Consider the following 9,470-nt stretch of genomic DNA (forward strand, 5'->3'; position numbering starts at 1 on the left):
TGTTTCCTTTACATTGAGATGTAATCCATACCGAAGGCTGTGCTCTTTGATCTTCATCAGTAAATACTTTAAGTCCTCTTCACTTTCAGCAAACAAGGTTGTATCATCTGCATATGGCAGGTTGTTAATGAGTCTTCCTCCAATCCTGATGCCACATTTTTCTTCATATAAACCATCTTCTCAGATTATTTGCTCAACATACAGGTTGAATAAGTATGGTGAAAGAATACAACCCTGTTGCACACCTTTCTTAATTTGAAACCATTCAGCGTTTCCATGTTCTGTTCGAACAACTGCCTCTTGGTCCATGTACAGATTCCTCTTGAGCACAATTAAGTGTTCCAGAATACCATACTTCAAAATGTTGTCCATAACTTGTCATGATCTACACAATTGAAATCCTTTGCATAGTCAATAAAGCACAGGTAAACATCGTTCTGGTATTCTCTGCTTTCAGCCAAGATCCATGAGACATCAACAATGATATCCCTCATTCCATGTGCTCTTCTGAATCCAGTTTGAACCTCTTTAAGTTTCATAAGGTTTTCAGTGGCTAAATATTCAGAAACACGTCATCTCTCCTTCTTTCTAGTCTATCTTCATCTGGAAGCTCATCTGGAACCTGTCCACCATGGGTGACCCTGGTGACATTTAAAACACCCATGGCATAGCTTCCAGAATCACAGCAACTCACAAGCCACCACAGTATGACAAATTGACATACATGTAGTGGGTTCCAGTGTTAAATGCATATATATTTATGGTTGTTAAGTGTTAATGGATGACTCTTTCATCAATGTATAATGTCCTTTTTATGTCTTCTAACAGATTTTGTATTAAAATCTATTTTGTCTGATTATCTGTCTGCCACCCCAGCTGTCCTTGGGTATAAACAACATATAGTTGTACCATGTTTTTAAAAAATCCATTCTGTTACTCTGCCTTTAAATTAAAGCATTTATATTCACTATGATTAGTTTTTTTTTTTTTAAAGAGGAAATCAAGTGGATTAAAAAAAAAAAAATACAACGAAAATAAACCTAACTGTAAACCTAAAAAAAAAAAAAGAGAAAGAGAGAGAGAGAGAAAGGAAAATCAAATGACATATTGCATCAGGCAAGTCTGTTACACAAGATTACTTAAAATGAATGAAGTTGTCAGTTTAAGACTAAATAAAATGCACCTGACCCAAGCCATGGTGTTTCAGTAGCTTCATACACATGTGAAAGTTAGGCATGAATAAGGAAGACCGTAGTAGAACTGATGCATTTAAGTGATGGTGTTGAAGAAGAATGTTAAAAGGTACCATCGGCTCCCAGTGTTGGAAGAGTATAACCAGGACTTCCTTAGAAGCCAAGATGGACAGAGTTAGTCTCTCATACTTCCGACATGTTATCAGAAGGGACCAGTCCCTGAAGGACATCATGTTTTGTAAGGTGGAGAGATAGCATAAAAAGAGGGAGACTCCCTACCAGATGGATTGGCACAGTGGCAGCCACAACGGGCTCAAGCTTAGCAGCAATTGTGAGGATGTTGCAGGACTGGATGGTGTTTCGTTTTGCTTACATAGGGTCGCTATGGGTCAGAACCAAAACAACTGCACCTAACAACAATTGTCAATTTGATTTCATATTTGTTATTAAGTGCCATCGAGTCGGTTTCAACACATAGCAGCCCTGTATTGGGTTTTTGAGGAGCATCTGGTATTTTTAAACTGCAGATCTTGTGGTTAGCAGCCAGTGTTTATCCTAGAGTAATACATTGGGATCCCATACATATGCTTTATGTTGGTAAGTGCTTTCAAATTGGTTCTAACTCATAGTGAATTTATATAGGGCTTCCAAGGAGCTACAGGTAGGTTTTAACTGTGGACCTTGTGGCTAGTAGGGCAGTGCTTATCCTACAGTGCCACACCAGGACTAGAACATAATGCTCAAGGCAGATACTCTTTCCTAGTTAGATTAAACTACTCTTCTGTTTTCAGAAGACTTCAGCCGTGGAGCCAGAATATTTGGAGTGCATGAGAATTTGAAATTATGTTCTGCATTTCCCTCCTTTTCAGAACTTTTATAGGGAAACTTTTATCAAAATGTCTAGTAATGGTAACCAAGAAACATCCACTTCTGGTCTTGTGACAAAATAGTCAGTTGTTTCAGGAGACAGATAGTCACACCTTCCGTAGCCTTCTTCTGTCGCTGACTGTCCTTCTTCCTCTGTTACTCCAGGTTAATGGAGACCAATTGTTAGGCCATAGATGGCCATTTGCAAACATTGAAGGCTTGTGGTACTTGATGGTACAACAGAAGTACTGAACATGTTAATAGGCCAATTCATCGTGATTTTCTCAATAGATTTCTTGTTGGTTTAGTTTAGTTATTCCATTAACATGTAGATATTTGCTACTATTGAAAAAACGAAAAGAAAAACTTTGCCTAGGTCTCAGATGCTAGTGTTAATATTCATAACTTGAATCATTTCCTATACTGTTCAATAAGAGCAATAGTTTTCTTGAATTTAATATTTCATCAATTTTTTTGTATCTACCTGGCATGGTACTCTAGGATAAGCACTGGACTGCTAACCCCAAGGTTGGCAATTTAGCCCCCCAGCCACTCCTCTAGAGAAAGCGAGGCTTTCTGCTCTCATAGTTACAGACCGGAAAAAGATTTACAGGGTCTCTGTAAGTCCGTACGGACTCGACAACACTTAACAACAACACAGAGAAATGCAACCAGATTGCTCATTGGAAATAAAACTTGTGACACTTCATCGCCAGTATTTTGGAAATGTTGTCAGAAAGAACCAGTCCCTGGAGAAGGACATCATGATTAGTAAAGTGGACGATCAGAGAAAAAGAGGAAGACCCTCAACAAGATGAGCTGACACGCTGGCAGCAGCAATGGTCTCAAACATAGCAATTGTGAAGGCCACGTGGCGCAGGGCTGCGCAGTGTCTTGTTCTGTCCTACGTTGTTCACTAGTCGTCACAACTGAGTCAATAGCACCTAACTACAAACGACATCGAGATCGGTATTGAAATAGCCTTCTTATTTTTTATTTGCCAATTTGTTTTTAGTTTCAAGCTACTTTGCATGTATTCTGGACCCCAACAAGATGCTTCTTGGCTTGGTGTTATAATGATACAATTTCAATAATACTTTGCTTAGATAATAGTTAAATAAATCACATCATCTTTTGATTCTGAGATTTCTGTATTTTGGAGCAAGGTAGACTCTATCAGAAGATCATTCATGGTTTCATTTGGACAACTTCAATACTTTATCCTTGGATTGAATTGACTGCTCTTATTAAGCTCATGATCTCATTCACTTGCTTTGCTTAAAAATAAATGAACCTCTGGGAAACTAAATGTGTGTGTATGTGTGTGGATACAGGTATATTAAATTATCTTATACTCAAAAAAGGAAATATAAATGTCTGTTCACCTGTCTATCATATAGCTGGAAAGTTGTTTTGTGACAACTATCTATAATAAATTTCAAACTCTTCAGAATGGCCATTCCCTTGTTTCTTGTAACATAACTTTAACCTCTACAATGTCACCTTAAAATAAATATAGACAAAACCAGCTTATTTTTTTTTTCCTAAGGAAAATATGACTATGTCAAATCCTTTCAAAGGATTTCATTGACTCTTCTTATCTGAAGATAATTTTCAAAAGTATGTCTCATAGTGGTCTGGAAATAAATCCCAAAACCTGTATTTATAAAAACCTCAACCAGAAATCATTCTGAAATACTTTCATAATACTGTTAGTTTAAAACTATGAGGTCTAAAAAAATCCCAAACAACTATGTGGTTTAATACCTGTATTCTATTTTAGCAGTTCTACAGATTTATCTTATTTTAAGAGAAATATACATATTTAATCCAAGGGGAAAGTTTCCTCATTAGGGTCCCCTCCTCCCCATGGTGGGACAGTGATATACAATGCAAAAAAGCTTGATTGTAAGGAATTTGTATTTTAGCCTAGTGCTAATATTGGTACCTCTGGTAGTGTAGTGGTTACGAATCGGGCTGCTAATCTCAAGACCAGCAGTTTGAAACTACCAGCTGTTCTGCGGAGAAAGAGGCTTTCTGCTCCGGTAAAGATTTGTAGCCTCAGAAACCCTGTGCAGGGTCACTATGAGTCGGATCCGACTCCACGGTACTCAACAACAACAACAAATATTGGTACCAAGTCCTGGCGTGGCGTTGCGGCCTAATGCACTGACCTGAAAGGTCGATTTACAGCCACAAGGTCATCGGTTCAGAAGCTGCTCCTTGGAAACCCTACACAGAGTCACTATGGGTCAGAACTGACTCGATGGCACTTACCAAGAACAACAGTACTGATAAGTCATCTTTGGGACCTAATAAATTAAAAAGATAGGGGAATGGATGAATGCATGAATGGAGGGGAAAAAAGAAAGGAGGAAAGAAGAAAGGAAGGCACATAGACATCTGTTACTAATATTTTTCTATCTGATTAAGTTGTTTCTTTGTTTATTTTTCCAATTCTGGATACCTAAAACTTGTTATATGTTTCAGTATATGTTACATGTGCAACAGTGGGATAAGCCTCAGACTGCTAGCTAAAAATTAGGCATTTCAGACCTACCAACTGCTCAGTTGAAGGAAGATAGATGAGGTTGTCTGCTCCCATCAGAGGTTATATTCTCAGAAACCCTAAGTAGCAGTTGTATTCTATCCCATAGGGTCACTATGGGTTTGAGTTGACTCACCAGCAGAGGACTTTTATATGATAATGCTTCGTGGTGGTGGTGGTTGTGTGCCCTGCAGTCTGTTTGACTCATAGTGAGCCTGCATAGGGTTTTGGAGGCTGTAAATTTTTATGGAAGCAAAGATAAAAAACCAAAAAAAACACAATTTTTAATAAAGGAAACGAGGGTAAATTGCTACAGTTTGATGAACTTGACCTATACCCATGGAGCTAGTAGTTAAAAATATCAACAGAGAGGGAAGGAGTCTTCAAATCAAGTATCAATGTTATCCCCTCTGTATACAGGGTACATAGCTACCTAAAATGAGGGGGCGATCAAGGCACGAAGTGAATAGATTACAAGATTTCCAGAGGGAGTTTAGTTTAAGAGTGTGCAGGGGAAGATAGAGTCCCCACTGAATAGTTTTCATCTTGTCTAGATGGGTCTGGTAAAAAGAGATGGGGATGAGATTCTTATGATTCAATAAGAGTGAGTAATTGTTATCATGACTAATTGCAACTGTCACAATTGTAAAGCTAGACATTTTATAATATAAACAGGGGAGTAGTTAATTTTACAGTCCAGAAACAGAGGACCCTAGGACCATCAAGCAAGAAGAGTATAGCGGTGGAATGTGGGACCTTACCCAGAGAAGCAGCAAAATCAGAGATGGAGGCAGAGATGGGGACAAGGAGAGAGGGAGTAGCTGAGGACTCTAGATTCATGGAAAGAGAGGGACTGAGAAATAGCAGCCAGGAAGCTGATTTGCAGAATGTTCCCTTTGGTGGTGTAAATTGTTATAGATGCCTGGGTGTTTAAAAATAAATAAACAAAAGCGCTAAAATGAATAGAGGGAATATATGATTTGTTGAATGTAAAAGTAATGATCTGCCCTATAAACGTTCACTCAATTCACAATAAAAACTTAAAAAAGAAAAAAATCTTTGCGGGAGCAGAAAGCCTCATCTTTCTTCATCAGAACAGTTGGTAGTTTCAAACTGCTGACCTTGAGGTTAACAGCCCAATTCACAACCACTATGCTCATGCTCAACTATCCAATTTTTATTATTATTTTATTAGACTGTGTTTTTTCGGCTGTATAAGTGGCTTGCTTCTCCTCCCTGTTCGACAGACAGCCGCAGCTTCTTTTGCAGTACCAGCCGCATCCCTGAGACAGGATGGTGAAGGTCGGAGTCAACGCATTAGGCCATATTGGGTGCCTGGTCACCAGAGCTGCTGTTAGTTCTGGCAAAGTGGAGGTTGTTGCCATCAACGACCCCTTCACTGACCTGAACTACATGGTCTACATGTTCCAGTATGACTCTACCCGTGGCAAGTTCAATGGCACTGTCAAGGCTGAGAATGGGAAACTTATCATCAAGGGGAAGCCCATCTCTATCTTCCAGCAGTGCGATCCCGCCAACATCAAATGGGGTGATGCTGGTGCTGAATATGTTGTAGAGTCCACTGGTGTCTTCACAACTTTGGAAAAGGCTGGGGCTCACTTGAAGGGTGGTGCCAAAAGGGTAATCATCTCTGCCCCTTCTGCTGATGCCCCCATGTTTGTGATGGGCATGAACCATGAGAAGTATGACAACTCTCTCAAGATTGTCAGCAATGCCTCCTGCACCACCAACTGTTTGGCCCCCCAGCCAAGGTCATCCATGACAATTTTGGCATCATGGAGTGACTCATGACCACAGTCCGTGCCATCACTGCCACCCAAAAGACTGTGGATGGCCCCGCTGGAAAACTGTGGCGTGATGGTCATGGGGCTGCCCAGAGCATCATCCCTGCATCTACCAGTGCTTCCAAGGCTGTGGGCAAGGTCATCCCTGAACTGAATGGGAAACTCACTGGCATGGCCTTCCGTGTCCCCACTCCTAACATGTCTGTCATGGACCTGACCTGCCACCTGGAGAAAGCTGCCAACTATGATGACATCAAGAAGGTGATGAAGCAGGCATCAGATGGACCCCTAAAAGGCATCGTGGGTTACACTAAAGACCAGGTCATCTCCTGTGACTTTAACAGTGACACCTATTCTTCCACCTTTGATGCTAGGGCTGGCATTGCCCTCAACGACCGACCACTTTGTCAAGCTCATTTCCTGGTATGACAGTGAGTTCAACTATGAGTTCGGACAAGTTGTTTAAACTCTTAGAACAGAGAAAGAAAGGTGGGGCAACACTAGCATCAATGATTTGTTGAAAAGATGAATGGCATAAAATTTCACAAGGATTAGTGCAAAAATGGTCTTCACAGAACACTATTTTCCTTTAAGTCTTGATGATGAATATTTGAGTATTTCCTTTCTTAATCTTTCACTATCTCCTGTTGTACAAACTAAAGTTATTTTACCAGCTAGCTGGTTTTAGCTGTATTTTTTCCATTTTACTTTTCCATTTCCTCACTCTGGGAGGCTGTAAACCATGCTGGGTCCATAAGTAAATAAATAAAAAAAAAAGTTCTCAGCCTTCCCAACAAAGACTATTTTTTGGCAAACACACTGCACTTACACAAAGTGTCAGGATTTCAAAGCCACCCCAAGGAGTCCAGCAAACATATGTATGAAAAGGTAACGGAGTGATTATGAGTCCTTTTCAAGGCAGTAAGTCTATTCTTCAGAAAGTAAGCCAGGCAGTGTAAAGAGTCACTTACTTATCCTACAAGACCTTTAGAAGTAGGGGGGAAATGCATGTAGGTAAAGAAAAGGGGATTGTTAGCTCAAGGTGAAATATTCTTAGAACTATGAGTTATTTAAAAACAACAACAACAACAACTTGGCTCTATTAAATATATAAGAAACCTTCAATTCTGATTCTGTTCAATCACAATGATAGTCTATTGTATTAATAAATATGTCTTGAATCCACTAAATAATTGTCAGTATGTTGTACTTTACTGTTCTGTGATAAGGAGACGGTGAACTATATGGGTAAGGACTTGTTAACATCAGTCTTCCAACATTTCCAATTACTGGTTCCATCAGTTTAAACAAATTATTTACGATCTCTGAGCCTCAGTATCCATCTATGCTAATTAAGGATACTTCATAGTGCTTTGCTGAGGGCAGAATGAAACAAAACACATAAGGGATCCACCATAGACCATAACTCACAAAAGGCCCTCAATAAATGATTGTTCTGTTGCTGCTGCTACCACGACTAGTAAATTATTAGTTATTACTACATTTATCATTAAATGTCTATTTTCAAACAATAGACACTTTTAGATTCTACCAGTGCTTGTCAAAAGCATCATTCCTAACATCAAGTCAGGAAACAGAAATGATATATTGTAGGCTGGTGATGGAAATTCAAAATCTATCGTGTAAAGAAACATGGCATATAAAAAAAAAACAAAAAGTTACTCATACAAAAAAGAATAAAAAACAGGGAAGGAAAAAAAAAAGCATTTTCCCAATAATACATTTTCCTCTTACGTGTTCCTGGTGTGGCACTATAGGATCAGCACCGGACTGTGAACCACAAAGTTGGCAGTTCAGAACCATCAGCAACTCCTGGGAAACCCATGAGTCTGAACAAACTCAATGGTACTTAGCAACAATTCACTCATTTAACTAACAAATATTTATGAAATGTGTAGTGTTCCAGTCACTACTCTGGACATGACAAATACAGAAGGAAGCCGAACAGACTCAAATGTCACTTTTCATGGAGACTAAATTTAATAAGGGTAGATGGAGAACAAATAATCCCATATATCGTATAATATCACATGATTTACAAGGGTAAGCAAAAGTATTGTTACAAAATCAAAGAAACCTTTATTAAAGAAAAGTATAAAAATATGAAGCTTTTTATCTCTCTAATCCGTTCCCCAAAAATTGAACATTCTTCACGCTACACTATATCAAAATGGCAGTTTGGGCATTCTTAAGGGACTCCACTTGTGTTCCTTGTCAATGGTCTTTGAGTTTTGGGAAACATACAGAATTCTAAAAGGGCAAGATGAGGACTGTAGAGTGGATGGGTGAATGTTTCCCAATGAAATGCTTAGAGAATGAGAAAGTACATTGTAGTGAGGAAAAATAATTCCTCTGTACAACATCCCTGGTTTCTGTCTTACCAATGCAATTTTCAATTTTCTTAAAATGTCTTCCTATGATGATCCTGTGTCTTTTGAGAAAATTTGTTAAAGTGGCCCCTTAGGATCCTCCGAAAGTCACCATAACCTTCTGACCTAACCTCTGCCTAGAATTTAACCGGCCCAGCAAATCCCCTGAAAAGTCATTGTTTTGATTGAACCTTTTAGATTAAAAATACCTTAATGAGACTAAGACAAGTCAATAACTGAGAAAACTTATTTTCAGGCATTCATTGATTGCAGAGACATGTTTAAACATGTGTTAGGAACAAACCTGTGCATGCATGAACTAGAATCCTAATGGAGATACTTTTTCACTTAACTTCATATTTCAGAAGATAATGTAAGCTATAGAGAAAGATAAGACAACAAAAAAGAACAAAGAGCCCAATTACTTGCGTAGACTACCTTCCGTATGTGAACTTGTTGTATGTGGTGGTGTGTGAGTTTCTGTGATGATGGAAGCTATGGCACCCACATTTCAAATACCAGCTGCATCATTCATGGAAGACTGCTTTCAGCTAAATTCCCAGCCTAAGACAGACTAGACAATAAAATCCTCATGGATCACAACAGAACTTGGTCTAGATTGTTTGCTTTCTAACAATTTGTGGAGGACATCATTGTGTTTGGTGAA

At 38.9% G+C, this 9,470-nt stretch overlaps 1 pseudogene; it reads left to right on the forward strand.

The window, feature by feature from the left end:
* Positions 1–5,901: 5,901 nt before the first annotated feature.
* LOC102825614 lies at positions 5,902–6,327 on the forward strand (annotated as a pseudogene).
* The last annotated feature ends 3,143 nt before the right edge of the window (positions 6,328–9,470 follow it).

The sequence above is a fragment of the Chrysochloris asiatica genome, unplaced genomic scaffold, assembly GCF_000296735.1.
Source record: "Chrysochloris asiatica unplaced genomic scaffold, ChrAsi1.0 scaffold00055, whole genome shotgun sequence".
Lineage (NCBI taxonomy): Eukaryota > Metazoa > Chordata > Mammalia > Afrosoricida > Chrysochloridae > Chrysochloris > Chrysochloris asiatica.